Raw genomic sequence first — 19,006 nt, 5'->3', positions numbered from 1 at the left:
ATAGAGATTGAGCTTTTCTTTTCTTTTTTTTTTTTTTTTTTTTTTTTGAGATGGAGTCTCGCTCTGTGGCCCAGGCTGGAGTGCAGTGGTCGGATCTTAGCTCACCGCAAGCTCCACCTCCCGGGTTTACGCCATTCTCCTCCTCAGCCTCCCGAGTAGCTGGGACTATAGGCGCCCGCCACCTCGTCCGGCTAGTTTTTTGTATTTTTTTAGTAGAGATGGGATTTCACCGTGTTAGCCAGGATGGTCTCGATCTCCTGACCTCGTGATCCGCCCGTCTCGGCCTCCCAAAGTGCTGGGATTACAGGCTTGAGCCACCGCGCCCGGCGAGATTGAGCTTTTCTTTACTCCCCCACTCACATACCCGTTTCCTAACCCCACCTCCCTAAGATAGGTATATCATTGTTTTGGTGAGATTCATGGTCGGTGTTGATCATTGAATCCCATGGTATCCATGCTGTGATGACTATTTCTGCACAACTTTTTTCTTTTCCTTGGAATTAACAATTTTCTGTCTCAGTCATTTGTTTGCATTACTATATACATATCAATCATTCAACTCCAAATTCTTCCCTGGTGTTTAGATCTCCTTTCTATATATTCAAACACATTAGGTGATAATCACAGTGATAATAATTAAAAGCAGTCATACAACATTTACTGCATGCCAAGCACTGTTACATGTACTCTACGTGTGTTCACCCATCTTCACAACAACCTCATGAAGTAGGTGCCATTGTTATTATTATCTTTAGAGACAGAGTCTCACTCTGTTGCCCAGGCTGAAGTGCAGTGGCACAATCATAGCTCACTGCCACCTCGAACTCCTGAGCTCAAGTGATCCTCCTACCTCAGCCTCCCAAGTAGCTGGGACTACAGGTCCGAGCCACCATGCCCAGTAAGTGCCATTATTATCCCCATGTCACAGAGGGGAAAACTGGGGGATAGGAGAAAACTGGGGCACAGAGAAAAACCATTTGGCCCAGGTTTACACAGTAAATAGCCAGTAATAGGTGGGGCTGCTCTCACTTCTGGGCATCATTGTCTTCTCTTTGAAGAAATCTCTCCTGGAGCTTGACTTGCTAAAGTCTGGACTGGTGACTTTCTCAGTTTGATACAGAGCTGTTACCTTGGTGTCTTCTCTTTACCATCTCCCAGGAAATCCCCTTGACTTCTCTCTTGAGTCAGATCTGTTTCCTGGAGCTTATGTCTTCCTCTTTCTTGGCTTGCCCCTTCATTTTGTGGGGAGCACATCCTGCAGTATATCCTTGAAAATGGATGCCCGACAGGTACATTTTATGAAACTTTGCATGTCTGAAAATGTCATGCAGAAATATATTTACTGAATACATATAACTGTATAAATTTATGTGTAGAAATATAAATATGAATGCCATGGAAATATACCTATTTGATCCTGACACTAAACTTGTCTTTTTGGCTGAGAATATAATTATAGATTGGAAGTAATTTTTTTTTTTTTTTTTTTTTGAGATGGAGTCTCACCCTGTCGCCCAGGCTGGAGTGCAGTGGTGTAATCTCGGCTCACTGCAACCTCCGCCTCCTGGGTTCACACCATTCTCCTGCCTCAGCCTCCCGAGTAGCTGGGACTACAGGCACCCACTACCACACCCGGCTATTTTTTTTGTATTTTTAGTAGAGACAGGGTTTCATCGTGTTAGCCAGGATGGTCTCGATCTCCTGAACTTGTGATCTGCCCACCTCAGCCTCCCAAAGTGCTGGGATTACAGGAGTGAGCCACCGTGCCCAGCCTAGAAATCATTTTTATGCCCTATTTGAAAGCCCGTCCAAAGTCTTCCTAGGCCTTTTCTACTCACACGCACATTTTCTCTGCTTTTCTAAAACTCTTTTTATTTGGTTTTCGATGCTGCTTTGTAAAAATTATTTGCTTTACTGATATCCATTTCTATCTCTTTTGCTCTCCCTTTAGTAGTATTTTTTAAAAAACTTTATCTTCCAAACCTTCTTTTCTATCTCTTATTAATGCTGTTATATTTTTTAAGTAGCTCTTTTTGTCTTCAGAATATTCCCATGCTATTTTTGTTTTATGGATGCAGCATCATATCATTCTAAAGATATTAGTAGTAGTTTTTTAAAAAACGTAATTTTTTGAATAGTAATATAGAAAAATGACTCAAAAAATTAAAGACATATAAAAAGCTATACAGGTTAAGTATCCCTAATCCAAAAATGCAAAATCCAAAATGCTCCAAAATCCAAAACGTTTTGAGGACTGACATGACATTCAAAGGAAATGCCCATTTGGATTTTGGATTTTCAGATTAGGGATGCCCAACCTAAGTATAATGCAGATATTCTAAAATCTGAAAAAAATCCAAAATCCCAAACACTTCTAATCCCAAGCATTTTGGATAAGGGCTACTCAAGCTCTATGGTCTAAATTCTCTTATCCATCTTTCTCCTGTCTGCTCAGCTCTCTCTAATACATATAACCAGGTTAGTTAGTTTTTCTTTGTATGATTAGGGTTTCTTTATGCAAATAACAGCAGCTGAGAACACATTCTTTTCTCCTTTTTGTCACAGAAGGTAGCCAATTAAAGAATTTTTTTTTTTTTTTTGAGACGGAGTCTTGCTCTGTCGCCCAGGCTGGAGTGCAGTGGCCAGATCTCAGCTCACTGCAAGCTCCGCCTCCCGGGTTTACGCCATTCTCCTGCCTCAGCCTCCCGAGTAGCTGGGACTACAGGTGCCCGCCACCTCGCCCGGCTAGTTTTTTTGTATTTTTTTTAGTAGAGATGGGGTTTCACCGTGTTAACCAGGATGGTCTCAATCTCCTGACCTCGTGATCCGCCCGTCTCGGCTTCCCAAAGTGCTGGGATTACAGGCTTGAGCCACCACGCCCGGCCAAAGAAATTTTTATCAATTTTTGTTAATTTAAAATATTTCAGTGAAATATAATATGAATTATAAGCAATGCTGCTAGGAACATTCTTCATCATGTCTCCGTGCACATGTGTACACCCTCTCTTAAATACATACAGGGGCGTGAAGTTAATGGATCATAGTTACACTTAAAAACGTCTTTATTGTGAAATATTACATACCTACAGAAAAGCACACAGAACAGACATGTATGGCCGAGTGAGTTATCCTTCCATAGGCCTAGAAAGAGTCCATAGTTAGCATTCCACAATCCCTCTACTCCCAGAGCTAACTACTACCCTGACTTTTATAATAATCACTTCCCCAAAGAAAATCACAGCTGGGCGCGGTGGCTCACACCTGTAATCCCAGCACTTCAGGAGGCTGAGGTGGGTGGATCACCTGAGGTCAGTCAGGAGTTCAAGACTAGCCTGTCCAACATGGTGAAACCCTGTCTGTACTAAAAATACAAATATTAGCCGGGCATGGTGGCAGGCACCTGTAATCTCAGCTACTTGGGAGGCTGAGGCAGGAGAATTGTTTGAACCCAGGAGGCAGAGGTTGCAGTGAGCTAAGATCGCGCCATTGCACTCCAGTCTAGGTGAAAAAAATGAGACTCTGTCTCAAAAAAAAAAAAAAAAAAAAAGAAGAAGAAAATCGCAATCCACAGAGTGGGAGAAGATATAAACAACAGAGGACTTATACCCAGAATATATAAAGAACAACAAAACAACAAGAAAAAGCAGAATACCCACTAGTCAGAGGCCTTCTTGAACAGATATGTAACAGATGAAGATATTCAGATGGCTATTAGACACGTGAGACAGTGCTCAATCTCATTTTTCATCAGGGAAATGCAAATTTAAACCACGATGTAATACAACTACCCCTTACCACCACCACCAGAATGGCTATAATTTAGAACAGTGACAATGACAAGTGTTAGTGAGGAGGAGGAGCACTGCTGATGAGAATGTAAATCGGTACAATCTCTGGGGACCTTTTAGCCTTATTCGTCCATGCATATGTAGACCATATGAGGAAACAGTTCTAGGAAAACACCCACCAGAAATCCTTGGCTGATGCACCAGGACCCATGTATAAATGCTCACTGTAGCATTACTTGTAATAGCCAGAAACTGGAAATAATGCAAATGCCCATCAATAATAGAGTGGGGCCAGGTGTGACAGCTCATACTCATAATCCCAACACTTTGAGAGGCTGAGGCAGGAAGATCATTAGAGGCCAGGAGTTCAAGACCAGCCTGGGCAACATAGTGAGACCCCATCTCTACAAAAAAAAAAAAAAAAAGAAAGAAAAATTTTAAAAAATAGAATGAATAAATGAATTGAACATAATGTTGAGTGAAAGAAGTTAGACACCAAATAATTTATTGTGTTTCAAGTTATATGAAGTTTTAAGACAGGAAAAGCAAAAGCATATAGTATAGAGGGGTACATTTGTAGGTGATAAAACTTGAAAGCAAAGTGAGGAAGTGCTCACCATCTGAGGCAGAATAGTGGCTTTCTTGACCAGGGGCGTTGCAGGGAGGGAGGGAAAGAGGCATGAGAAAGGCTTCCGGCCAAGGAGCTGGCCATGTTCTATTTTCAGATTGTGGTGATAATTAGGTTGGTATTTGCTTTGAATGATTAGTTAAGGTGAATATTTGTTTCATATGTTTTTCTACATGAATATTATGTTTAATAATAATAATCTTTTGAAAAGAAAAAATGTACCCTCCAATTTTGACCCCAGTAGCCCATATATTCTTTCCCAAGGCAGATACAGATAGTCTGTCCATACAAACACACACAATAAACTGAAATATTAGCATACAAAATTTCCAGCACTTGCTTTTCTCCCTTAACAATAAAGCTTGGTGATTATTCAGTGTCACTACATGTAATGAGTTACCTCATTCCTTTACAAGGCTACGTCTTATTCTATTATATGAATATATCAAAATATGCTAACCAGTTTTATATTAATAGACATTTAAAGGGTTTCTAATCTTTTGCAATTGTACACAACACTGCAATGAATATCCTTATACAAATCTTAGCACAAGAGAGAGTATGTTTAAAGAGAAATTTCTCCAAGTAGAATTCCCAGGACAGATGATATATACATTTTTACTCTTTTCATTTTGTTTTGTTTACACATTTTTATTCTTAATAGATATGGAAAAATTGCCTGCCTTGTGGGTTGTGTCAGTTGTATGAGTGTCTGTTTTCACCATACCCAAGCAACACAGTGTCTTGTCATATTCGTTTTTTCTTTTTGGCCAGTCTGGTAGGTTACAACACAGTATCTCAGTATAGATTTAATTTACATTTCTCTTATGGCCAAGGTTGAATATATGTGACTGTGTTTAAAGAGCCATTTATATGATTTTTTTCTGAAACATTTTAAAATTTCCTTTTCCCATTTTTTTCTATTAGGTTGTTGCTATTTATGGAAGGATGTTACATGTGTCCCAGTTATTTTTCCCAACTTCCCATTTGTCTTTTAAATGAAAATGTTAGTGTTTTCTCTGTGCATTGAGTTTATGAATCTTTTCTGTTCTCCAAGTTTTGTATCATAACTAGAAACGCCTTCCTCATTGTTCCCCATTGCTCAGCGGTATTTGGGGCAAAAAAAAAAACTCTTGTATTTTCTATTTAATACTTAATTGTTTTTATTTTTTACTTTTACAGCTGCGACTAGCTGGATTCTCTTTGCTATTGTTGTAAAGCCTTAACCAGGGATCTATCTTAATTTTTCTTCAAGATGCCTACACATTTGTCCCAACACCATTTATTGAATAATCTATATTCCCCCCCCAACATGCAATACTACATTAGCATATACAGGCATACCTTGGAGATATTGCAGGTTCGATTCCAGACCACTGCAATAAAGCGAGTATCTCAGTAAAGAGTCATACAAATTTTGTGGCTTCCCACATAAAAGTTATGTTTATAGTATGCTATAGTCTATTAAGTGTACAATAGCATTATGTCTAAAAACAGTGTATATACTTTAATTTAAAAATACTACTACAAAATGCTAACAATCACGTGAGCCTTTGGTGGGTCATAATCTTTTTGCTGGTGAAAGGTCTTGCCTTGATGCTGATGACTGCTGACCGATCAGGGTGGTGGTTGCTGAGCATTGGGGTGGCTATAGCAATTTAAAAAAATAAGACAACAATGAAGTTTGCCACATCAATTAACACTTTCCTTCCTGAAAGATTTCTCTGTAATATACAACACTGTTTGACAGCATTTTATCCACAGTAGAAATCCTTTCAAAATTGGAGTCAGTCCTCTCAAACCCTGCCCCTGCTTTCTTTCAGTTTATGTAATATTCTAAATCACTTGCTGTCATTTCAACACTGTCCACAGCGTCTTCACTAGGAGTAGATTCTGTCTCAAGAAATCATGTTCTTTTCTTATCCATAAGAAAAAATTCCTCATCCTTTAAAGTTGTATCATGAAATGGCAGCAGTTCAGTCACATCTTCAGGCTTCACTTCTAGTTCTCTCGCTATTTCCACCATCTTTGTAGCTATTTCCTCTAGTAACGTCTTGAATCCCTGAAAGTCATCCATGAGGGTTAGAATCAAGTCTTTCCAGACTTCTGTTATTGCTGATATTTTAACCTCCTCCCATGAATCGTGAGTGTTCTTAATGGCTTCTAGAATGATGAACTGTTTACAGGAGGTTTTCAATTTACTTTGCCCAGATTCATCCAAGGAATCACCATCTATGGCAGCTATAGTCTTACAAAACGTATTTCTTAAATAACACTTGAAAGTTGAAATTACTCTTTGATCTATGGGCTCCAGAATCATGTTGTGTTAACAGGCATGAAAACAACATGAATCTCCTTGTACATCTCCATCAGAGCTCTTTGGTGACCAGCTGCATTGTCAGTGAGCAGTGATATTTTGTAAAAAATCTTTTTTGTCTAGCAATAGGTGTTAAGAGTGGTCTTAAAATATTCAGTAAGGTATGCTGTAAACAGATGTGTTATCATCCAGGCTTTGTTGTTCCGTAATTCTTTTTTTTTTTTTTTTTTTGAGATGGAGTCTTGCTATATTGCCAGGCTGGAGTGCAGTGGCGTGATCTTGGCTCACTGCAACTTTGCCTCTGCCTCCTGGGTTCAAGCGATTCTCCTGCCTCAGCCTCCCAAGTAGCTGGGACTACAGGCACATGCCACCATGCCCAGCTAATTTTTGTATTTCTAGTAGAAACAGGGTTTCACCATGTTGGCCAGGATGGTCTCAATCTCTTGACCTCATGATCCGCCCGCCTCGGCCCCCCAAAGTGCCGGGATTATAGGCATGAACCACCACTTGCCTCGGCCCCCCAAAGTGCTGGGATTACAGGTGTGAGCCACTGCGCCCGGCCAATTTGGCATAATTCTTAAGGATCTTAGGATTTACAGAATGGTAAATGAGCATTGGCTTCACCATTTTTGTTGTTGTTTGTTTGTTTGAGACAGGGTCTCACTCTGTCAGTCAGGCTGGAGTGCAGTGATGTTATCATAGCTCACTGTAACCTTGAGCTCCTGGGCTCAAGGAATCCTGCCTTAGCCTCCTGAGTAGCTGGGACTACAGGCATGTGCCACCATGCCTGGCTAATTTAATTTTTTTTTTTTTTTTTTTTTTTTTTTTTTTTTAGAGATGGGATCTTGCTGTGTTGCCGGGACTGATCTCAAACTCCTGACCTCAAGCAGTCCTCCCACCTCAACCTGCCAAAGTGCCGGGATTACTGGTGTGAGCCACCATGGCTGGCTGGCTTCAACTTAAAGTCACCAGCTACATTAGTCCCTAACAAGAGAGTCAGCCTGTCCTTTGAAGGTTTGAAGCCAGGCATTTACTTCTCTTCTGTAGTTGTGAAAGTCCTAGCTGGCATGTTCTTCCAATATAAGGCTGTTTAATCTGCACTGAAAATCTGTTGTTTAGTGTAGCCACCTTCATCAATTATTTTAGCTAGCTCTTCTGGATAACTTGCTGCGTACAGCTTCTATGTTAGCACTCGAGCACTTGCTACTTCACCTTGTGTTTTTTATGTTACGGAGATGGCTTCTTTCCTTAAGCCTCATGAACCAACCTCTGCTAGCTTCAAACTTTGCTTCAGCAGCTTCCTCACCTCTCTCAACCTTCGCAGAGTTGAAGAGTTCAGGCCTTGTGCTGGAGTAGGTTTGGTTTAATTCAGGGAATGTTGTGGCTGGTTTGGTCTCCTTTCCAGACCACTCAAACTTTCTTCATATCAGCAATAAGTCTATTTCACTTTCTTATCTTTCATGTGTTCACTGGAGTAGGACTTTTAATTTCCTTCAAGATTTTTTCCTTTGCATTCACAGCTTGTCTGATTGGTGCAAGAAGCCTTGCTTTTCAGCCTAGCTTGGCTTTCAACATGCCTTCCTCCGTAAGCTCAATCATGTCTAGCTTTTGATTTAAAGGGAGAGACATGTGACTCTTCCTTTCACTTGAACACTTAGAGACCATTGAGGGTTATTAATTGGCCTAATTTCAATATTGTTGTGTCTTAGGGAGTAGGGAGGCCCGAGGAGAGGGAGAGACAGGGAATAGGCCAGTAGGTGGAGCAGTCAGATCACACACAGCATTTATCAATTCAGCTCACCATCTTCTATGGGCATGGTTTGTGGTGCCCTGAAACAATGACAATAGTAACATCTAAGATCACTGATCACAGATTATCATAACAGATATAATAATAGGCCGGGTGCAGTGGCTTACACCTGTAATCCCAGCACTTTGGGAGGCGAAGGTGGGCGTATCACGAGGTCAGGAGTTCAAGACCAGCGTGGTCAAGATGGTGAAACCCCGTCTCTACTAAAAGTACAAAAAAATTAGCCAGGCATGGTGGCAGGTGCCTATAATCCTAGCTACTCGGGAGGCTGAGGCAGAGAATTGCTTGAACCCAGGAGGCAGAGGTTGCAGTGAGCCGAGATCACGCCACTGCACTCCAGCATGGGTGACAGAGTGAGACTCTGTCTCAAATAAAAAATAAACAAATAAATAAATAATTAAAAATAAAAAATAACCAAATCTTCCGCCTTAAAAAAAGAGAAGAAACAGATATAATAATAATGAAAATGTTTGCAATATTGTGAGGATTACCAAAATCTGACATAGAGACACGAAGTGAGCACATGCTGTTGTACAAATGGTTCCAATAGACTTGCTCTATCAGGGTTGCCACAAACCTGCAATTTATAAAAAACACAATAATCTCTGAAGTGCAGTAAAGTGCAATGAAACCATGTATGCCTGTACATACATTCCAAGATATAACTCTGAGTATATTGGGTATATTTCTGAACCTTATCCTGTTCCACTGAGCTAATAGTCATAATCTTTATTATTCTAATTCCTCTACATTCATAATTTCTTCTAATAGATGATAGGGCTGTCTCTGATTACCCTTTTTTTCAGGAATTTACTGCTTTCTTGATTGTTTTCTTTTTTGTATACAATTTATAATTCACTTACCAAATTTAAAAATAATTATATTGCCATTGTAAATGAACTTGCATTAAATAGGGCCATTTGCTTCTTTATGATAATTCAGATTTCCTACTAAAGAATTGAGTATGGGCAGTGTGTTGTGTGGCCCATGCCTGTAATCCCAGCACTTAGAGAAGCCGAGGCAGGTGGATCACTTGAGGTCAGGAGTTTGAGACCAGCCTGGCCAACACAGTGAAACTCTGTCTCTACTAAAAATACAAAAATTAGCCAGGCATGATGGTGCACGCCTGTAATCCCAGCTACCCAGGAGGGTGAGGTACAAGAATTGCTTGAATCCAGGAGGTGGAGGTTGCAGTAAGCTGAGATCACGCCACTGCACTCCAGCCTGGGGGGAAAAAAAAAAAAAAGAATTGAGTATGTTTGCTTTTTTTCAAGTAATCTTTGCATTTCCCGTTAATGTGTTAACATTTTCTTCAAGCATGTTTTGACATCAGTTTTTGTTTTTCTTTTCTTTTTTTTTTTTTTTTTTGAGACGGAGTCTCGCTCTGTCGCCCAAGCTGGAGTGCAGTGGCCGGATCTCAGCTCACTGCAAGCTCCGCCGCCCAAGTTTACGCCATTCTCCTGCCTCAGCCTCCCGAGTAGCTGGGACTACAGGCGCCTGCCACCTCGCCCGGCTAGTTTTTTGTATATTTTAGTAGAGACGGGGTTTCACCGTGTTAGCCAGGATGGTCTCGATCTCCTGACCTCGTGATCTGCCCGTCTCGGCCTCCCAAAGTGCTGGGATTACAGGCTTGAGCCACTGCGCCCGGCCAATGTTTTTATTTTCTAAATGGAAAAAATGCAAATATATATGAATGTATAGCATTATAAATTGAAACTAAAATTACAATTATTCCCATAGAAGAAATAGTTGAAATAAAGTAAGTGAAAGGAAAAGCAAAGAATCCTATGATTCTCTTATTCTTTTTCAGAAGAATATAGATATTGGTAGACCCTGGGAGAGAAACATGCATATAATTCTGGTCTTATGTTGGGATGAGTGATAAGACTAAATGTAGAATGAATAGTAATTTTCAAATGAGCATTAAGGGGGAAAACACCAAAAATTTTATGTGCCAAGGAAATTAAAGGAAACCAAAAGAAATATTTAAATAGCAGAAATCCATCCTAGTGTTCCAATAATTACGTATGGGTTAAAATCATTCATTAAAAGAAAAACATCATCTGATAGGAAAAAACAACTGAAAATTCCCCAAGGTCCAGCATTATTTTATAAATGTGAGTTACATTTGAAATTAAAAGACCCAGCCAGGCGCGGTGGCTCATGCCTGTAATCTCAGCACTTTGGGAGGCCGAGGCGGGCGGATCACCTGAGGTGATCTAGACTAGACTGGCCAACATGGCAAAACCCCATCTCTACTAAAAATACAATATTAGCCGGTGCTCACCTGTAATCCCAGCTACTTGGGAGGCTGAGGCAGAAGAATTGCTTGAACCTGGGAGGCAGAGGTTGGCAGAGGTTGCAGTGAGCCGAGATCACGCCACTGCACTCCAGCCTGCGTGACAGAGTGAGACTCCTTCTCGGAAAAAAAAAAAAAAAAAAAAAGACCCCAGAAAATATGAAAACGAAGGGGGATAGAAAATGATAGACTTGGCCAAAAAACACCAATAGAAGCCTGTGGCTGCAATTTTAAAACCTGAGCAGAGGGAATATAAGGTGAAAAACGTCACAAGGTATGAAAGTAGATGGTTCTTCAAACTGTGAAATATCAAGAATTATAACATTTATCAACACATATACAGCTAATGATATATCCTTAAACTATGTAAAATTAAAACTAGGCGAAATAGTTAATTCGACCACTAGCCACTTTAACCCACCCTTTTCAGAAACTAGATGATGAAGCAAAGAAAAAAAGTTTTTAAGGCTTTACTGTAATATGGATCATCACACAGAGCATGAAAGCATGATAAAAATAAAAAGTAAGCAGCTGGCCGGGTGCGGTGGCTCAAGCCTGTAATCCCAGCACTTTGGGAGGCCGAGACGGGCGGATCACGAGGTCAGGAGATCGAGACCATCCTGGCTAACACGGTGAAACCCCGTCTCTACTAAAAAAATACAAAAAACTAGCCGGGCGAGGTGGCGGGCGCCTGTAGTCCCAGCTACTCAGGAGGCTGAGGCAGGAGAATGGCGTAAACCCGGGAGGCGGAGCTTGCAGTGAGCTGAGATCCGGCCACTGCACCCCAGCCTGGGCGACAGAGCGAGACTCCGTCTCAACCAAAAAAAAAAAAAAAAAAAAAAAAAGTAAGCAGCTAGTGAAAAATAAATATTCTCTATACACATTAAAATATTTTACATAAATATGTTTAAAGAGAAAGCATAAATCATCTTACAAAATACATACAAGTAAACATCAGGAGGCACATTTCAAGGTTTATGCAGTAAAGCTAAACTTACAGGTGGATGGAAAATTATAGACTTGAATGTCCATTTATTCCTTTCCTATACCCATGAACTTTCCTTCCTGTTAGAAAGAAATGATCTTTCCACTGAACCCTTTCCCCTCCCTTCCAGTTATCTCCTCTCTTTCCTATCACATCACGTTTCCCCTTCTATGCTGGGCCATTCTCACAAGCATGCAACATACAGAAATATTTTCCATCTGAAAAAATCTGCCCTTGACCCCTCATCCACTCCCAGCCAAGGTGTTTCACCAGAGGAATAAGTGATTCCTGCAAGCTTACTGACAAAACCTGTGACTTGCAAAAAAGTTTAATGTCTTCTCCTTTAGGTGGGTTTTGGGCCAGGGACACGTTTCCTCAAACTGGGGCGAGGCTGGGGATTACTCCCCTATAATCTCTGTGATACACTTCTTTGCAGGTCCTGGGAATCTCAATTATGCAAACCCCTGACCCTCAATTCTTCCCCTTTTATTCTGTAAGCTGCCATTCTTACTACCAAGGGTCTCTCATACTTTCTGCCTAATGTTGTGGTATAACAGCCTGTCAAAGAGAACATCAGCAATTACTTAATTACTTAATTACATTAAGCCTTACTCGTGAATAGTGATGGAACAGTTATAAATGAAATACCACCAAGTAGAATCCATCAATTCCTTTAAAAGTCACTCATTCTGACTAGGTGGTCCAATATTATAAAATCTATAATCTACCATATTAACATGTCATCAGAGAAAAGCAATGTCACAAAATTCAACATCCATTCTTGATTTTAAAAAGTATCAAAGTTGAGCATCCCACACTTCCAGTTCCTTCCCCAAACTCACCCTAGGGATTGTCACTGAAGTAGTGAAGGCTGATTAAGAACATCCAGAACTCTTCATTTGGGATTGAGTCCTTTATAAGTTGTCTTCCTTTGTCTTGTCTTACACTTTTCCAGAATTTGTCTCTGGCTGATTAAGATGGAGACCATGCCTCCTTTCTTTTGGGACTCCCTTATACACTGATGATGTTCAGAATGTTGTATTTTAGATTGAGTCTTTTATCTTTATAAAGGGTCTTCCTTTGTCTTGTTTCATTCTTTTGCGCTGGAATTCTACTCTGGTTGATATTAAGATGGAAGCCTTGCTTCCCTTCTTTTGGCTTTTTCTGATACACCTTTGCTTATCCTTTTACCATCATTCTGAATCTTTGTTCATTTTTCTATATGATATATGAAAGATGTGGTTTATATTATACTTTCTAATTTTAATGTTCCTTTTTAATATGTTTCATTATATACTCTATTTTGCTTTGTTTTTTGTTCTTTCTAATAATCTGAAAGGGTCGGCCGGGCGTGGTGGCTCACGCCTGTAATCCCAGCACTTTGGGAGGCTGAGGCAGGCAGATCACCTGAGGTCGGGAGTTTGAGACCACCCTGACCAACATGGTGAAACCCTGTCTCTACTAAAAATACAAAATTAGCCGGGTGTGGTGGCGCATGCCTGTAATCCCAGCTACTTGGGAGGCTGAGGCAGGAGAATTACTTGAACCCGGGAGGCAGAAGTTGTGGTGAGGCGAGATCGTGCCATTGCACTCCAGCCTGGGCAACAAGAGCCAAACTCCATCTCAAAAACAAAAAAATAGAAAAGAAAGGAAAAGAAAGGTTTAAATTCTTTTTGTTGTTGTTCTTTAAGTGGTTCCCTTTATAACATTAATTTTATAAATTATAATTAATATTCTTATTATTATAACAGTATGTATTAACTGTCCACCTTGAGTAGTGACAAGATTTGTATATGTTATTTCAAGAATTCTTTTATTAGTTTTCCTTCAGCCTTGTATTTGAAGGCTTATCAGTTCAACTTACCTGGGTCAACTTTTTAAGAACAAATTACATACTGATTTTCCTCTCTTCCATATTTCTGTCATTTTTTCCTATTATATTTTGAAGTATTTGTTGATTTGTACTTCATTTTGTTTACTGGCCATAATCTTTTCTTTGTTCCTACCTGTTTTGACAGGAACTGTTAAAGACATTCATATCTGTATTGATTTTTTTTTTTATCACTTCAAATGGTCATGTCAATGTCTTTTCAAAGTTGATGACTTCAAATCAGAATCCAAATAAGGTCCACACATTTGCTCCTATGTCTCTGTCAAGAACTGTGAAGAGTCTGAGATTTTTACCCTACTTGTGAGCTAATGAGTTAGCCTGCCACAGTGTCCTGGATGCTGGCAAGAGAGATATGAAACTCTGGGCTAGAGTAAAGGACTTTATTACTCATGGCAGTCGTGGTAGCTAGAGTCTTAACATTTGTGCCAGCTCCCCAAGTCTCGATTCCTCCAGGGTGATGTGAAGAGAGCCAGGTGATGCACAGTGGATCGCTTAGGTATCCTGAGTCTTTTATACTGAATAGTAAGCAAACTTGTCCTTTGCTCTGGAGGGAGACACAATATGTTTCCAAGGCTGTTTGCTCTGGAAACATCCTTGAAAAGATGGCCCGGAACAAAAGGCAGTGTGGCATAATAAAAAATATATATTTGGTCTCTGCTGCTGGTTCCTGGCACAGAGCTCTGAAAACTCTTGTAATTTCCTGAGTGGATAGGGGTGATAGGAACATCTGTTGTTCTAATATTTGGTCTTTGACCCTGGTTCTTGACACAGAGCTCCTAATCTCATGTAATTTCCTGGTGATAGGAGCATCTTTTGTTCTAATGAGATGACTCTTGATGGGCTCCTGGATAGCTTCAGGAGCGGGGCTGATCACCAGAAAGACCAAGCCGTGATTAGAAACTTGGAACTTTCAGCCTCACCCTCGTCCTCTGGGGAGGGAAGAGGGGCTGCAGATTGAGGTAGTCATCATGCCTATGTGATGATGTATCCATAAAAATTCCTATAAACCAATCCCTGATTTATAGCCAGTTGGCCAGAAGTACGGAGGCCTGGACTTGTGATTGGTGTCTGAAGTGGGACAATCTTGTGGGACTGAACCTTAACTTGTGGGCGTATTAAATTATAGAACACCTGTTGGAGTCTACAAAAGATGTGGTTTGGAGAGCTTCAGCGTTGGTGAACACATGGAGGTGCTGGGTGGATGGCACGCCCAGAGAGGACATAGAAGCTCCACACCCCTTCCCACATACCTTGCCCTATGTATGTGGATAGGGGTGCTAGAAACATCTGGTGTTCTAATATTTGGTCTTTGACCCTGGTTCTTGACACAGAGCTCCTAATCCCATGCAGTTTCCTGGGTGATAGAAGCATCTTTTGTTCTAATCAGGCTGTTAATCTGGCTGTTCATCTGTGTCTTTTGTAATATTCTTTATAATAAACCGGTAAATGTAAAGTGTTTTACTGAGTTCTATGAGCTATTCTAGCAATTATTGAACCCGAGGAGGAGTTTGTGGGAATCCCCAATTTATAGCCAGTTAGTGGGAAGTACGGGAGACCTGGACTTCTGATTGATGTCTGAAGTGGGGACAGTCTTGTGTGACTGGGCCTTAACCTGTGGGCGTCTGTTCCAACCCTGGGTAGTTAGTTCAGTATTAAAGTGTGGAACATCTGTTAGAGTCTGCAAAGAATTGCTTGGTGTGGAAAACCCCACACATTTGGTGTCAGAAATGTTCTGTGTGAGTGGAAGGAAAAACAGTTTTTTTTTTTTTCCCCTTTTTCAGGCAGTCAGTGCCTGTCCTCACAAGATCTGCAGAAATGTGAGAGCCCCATAGAGAACTATCTCACAATATCTCCCCCTTGTTTCTACACTGTCTTTGATTCTGAACATGTTCCCATGAGTACACTACACTACTCCACTGGCTACTTTAATTATTCTGACAGTCAGAGGCTGGGGCCAAATCTGTGCAATTTGTCTCATGCGGCACTTAATTAAGGGTTTATCAGCAGTGCTTCAAGCAGCAGTCTGGCCAATACTGGGTCAATACCAGCAATACTGGGCCAATCCCCAGTATTTTCCACAACCGTAACCCTTAGGGTCCCAGGCCCAACCAGCTGAACAAATCCCATAAACCACTAAGGTCTGTCTCCCTGATAAAACCAGGTGTTTTTCTCCTTAACTTTCTAGCTTGACCTTTCTACTTGGCCTCAGGCACAAATCCAGGTAACAGGATGTATTAACATTTAGCAATCGCACAAAATCTGTCTTGGCCCCAAAGGGCAATTTTGTCATCCATAATGACCTTGGACAGCAAGTTGAGGCTTGCCATGTTTCCATGTTTCCATGGCTAAGGTAGCATTATTGATCACCTCAGCTAAAATCAGGGACAGATTTGCTACCACCTTTTCTAACTGAATGATTCCTGTCATGGGAATAACTACTGGCAGGGTACACATAAATAACAAGCCAGTTTATCCCTCTAGGAAGTTCTTCCTACCAACAATGGGTAGCCTTGTTTTGGTGAGGTCTCAAGAGTCATTTGAGGGTTTCGTGAACCCCTGGTAGTGATTCCTTACACACTTGCAGGTCTCTAATGAGCCCCACTCAAGGTGCAAATCACCATATTTTGGGAGGAAACAAGTTAATGTCTGACTTCCACCCAAAGAGTACAATCTCAGCTGGGCGCGGTGGCTCATGCCTGTAGTCCCAGCACTTTGGGAGGCCCGAGGCAGGCGGATCAGCAGTTCGAGACCAGCCTGGCCAACATAGTGAAACCCCATCTCTACTAAAAATACCAAAAAAAATTAGCCGGGCGTGGTGGCGGGTGCCTATTATCCCAGCTACCCGGGAGACTGAGGCAGGCGAATCACATGAACCTGGGAGGCAGAGGTTGCAGTGAGCCAAGATCACGCCATTGCATTCCAGCCTGGGTGACAGTGCGAGACTCCGTCTCAAAAAAAAAAAAAAAAAAAAAAAAAAGAAAGAAACTACAATCTCAGGGTGACCCTGGGAAGAAAGTGTTGTTTAAAACTGAGGGGGCTCCCTAAATGGGAACCATAGCAGTCTAGGGACACAGGGTGAGAGTACCTCCAATGTGATCTCACAGCCCACGGATAGTCTTTAATTATTTAAGACAAAAACCAAGAAATGTAAGAAATTGAATGTATTCAGGCTACTGCAATAAGGAGAGCGCCTTAGATCTGGAGATCAGAGTGTCTGGGAGGGGTGGTTTTGAATTTTACTTTTATAGGGAAGAGTAGACAGGTTTGAGTGGGGAGAGTTCCAGTGTGGAGGTGGGTTGTTGTTTTTGCATTCAGGGGAAGTCCTAGTCAGCTGAACAGGGAAATGTTTATCTTTGTGGCCAGCTAGTTTCAGGAAAACAAGCTTCCAATCTCAGTTAATCATTCATGAGACACAGAACAGGACGTTGCAGGGTCTGTCTCAGGCATTTTGGCAGGTTCAGGCAAAAGGAGAGTGGTCTGTTTGGCTTTTTCACAGGTAAACCCAGGAGTCATGAAAAAGTGGACAGCAAGCCTTATCTAAGCCACATGGGGGAGAGGGGTCTTTTGCAGTCAGTTTCCAGAACATGAAACGGGGAGGGGTGGTTCTTAACTGTTGCTATTTTCAGGGCTCAGGTGGAATTCAATGTTGTCAGACCCCTTGTTCAAGGCAGCTATAAGGTTGTCCTTGAACAACTGTCTGGAAATGAGGCTACTGGGGATACCAGTTCTACACCATTGTCAGTCTAGATTTGATCTCTACAGGTAACTTTGTTGGCTCAGATTTGGCCTCTGGGCACGAAGTCAGTTGGCAGTGAAGTTGTCAGGTCTGCTGGATTGTGATATATTGAATCATTTGTTGAGACTGGCTGCAGAGTGGCACTAAGACTCTGGGCAGGCTGCATCCCCAATTGCAAAGTGTAAGATTATACACAGGAGAAGGATTAGTAATCCCTGCCATCCTGGCCAGGAGAACATGCCCCATAGGCTGTTCATATGAACCTTAGAGAGCAAGTAGCCTTTCCCTGGAGTTTAGTGATTGACTACTCTACAAGGCCTGTGGTGTTCATCCAAGTAGAGCAAGAGGTGTTGGCTATGGTGCAGACACCTCCTTGACCAGCTAGGAGGAAGGCAAGAGCTACATGATTGTACTAATTTGAGCCAGTGAGTTTCAACTTATTTGCTATGTTATAGGGCAGAGGTGGTATCATATCATTTATTACTTCTGCAAGGGTTTAGGAGAGATTTGGAGCTACTTTTTCTAATTGCGTAATTCCTTGAGTGGGTAAAATCCTTACAGTGTGCATAAAGAGAACATTGTTGATTCCCCTGGGGGGTTCTCCTGAATACCCTTTAGTTGTGTCATTTTGGAATGATTAAGTCTCCAGAGGGACATGTGGTTGACAGGTGAGGTGGTAGTTTTCAATATTCGGAGGTCCTGGACAAGGATTCCAAAGACACTGAAAAGATTAATGTCGGGAAGGCAGGTGTAGACTGGCTGGCCATATACAAAGTAGTACCATAGGGGTCACAGACAGTGTTTATGGTTTGGGAATTCTTCATAATGGTTGCAGTTAGTCAAGGGGTGGACCCCTCTGGAGGGCACAGTCTTTGTGTAAAATTGAACAAAGTCTATGAGGCTGATTGAGAAGTGGTGGAGGAGAAAATGGTGGATAAAAGCTCTGCTGTGTTTTTTTTTTTTTACTTTGACTGATTCTGAGGAAGTGGAGTCTATTATAAATAATGTACTGGGATATTTTCTCTTTTCCCCTACCCTATTTGGTTACAAATTATTGCTGGAGATTTCAAGAGAAGTATTAATTATGTTAGCAGATACAGCGTCATTACTATGTGGTGAAAGGTTGGGGTTGGTGAGGTGAGATGGTTTAAATACCCATATGAACCATTAAGGGGAAATGGGATGTGCTGAGGGGAATGGTGATCAAATGTTGGTGCTGAAAGTGAAGTGAGGGTTGACACATCCAACAACTGGCGAGACTGCGAGTGGTAGCAATAGTTGAAAACCAAACAAGGGGCCGGGTGTGGTGGCTCACACCTATAATCCCAGCACTTTGGGAGGCCGAGGTGGGTAGATTACTTGAGGTCAGGAGTTCGAGACCAACCTGGCCAACATGGTGAAACCCCCTTTCTATTAAAAAAAATACAAAAATTAGCTGGGTGTGGTGGTGTTCCCTTGTAATCTCAGCTATTGGGGAGGCTGAGGCAGGAGAATCGATTGAACCCGGGAGGCGGAGGTTGCAGTGAGCCGAGATCGCGCCATTGCACTCCAG

At 41.4% G+C, this 19,006-nt stretch overlaps 1 protein-coding gene across 2 annotated transcripts in view; it reads left to right on the top strand.

Annotated features, from left to right (window-relative positions):
* The window catches only part of ZNF81 (zinc finger protein 81), a 91,320-nt gene that overhangs the window by 10,830 nt on the left and 61,484 nt on the right, over positions 1–19,006 (top strand). The window lies entirely within an intron of this gene.

This window comes from Theropithecus gelada, chromosome X, assembly GCF_003255815.1.
Source record: "Theropithecus gelada isolate Dixy chromosome X, Tgel_1.0, whole genome shotgun sequence".
Classification (NCBI taxonomy): domain Eukaryota; kingdom Metazoa; phylum Chordata; class Mammalia; order Primates; family Cercopithecidae; genus Theropithecus; species Theropithecus gelada.
Note: the sequence above shows the minus strand (reverse complement) of the source record. Positions and strands in the feature narration are given on the sequence as shown.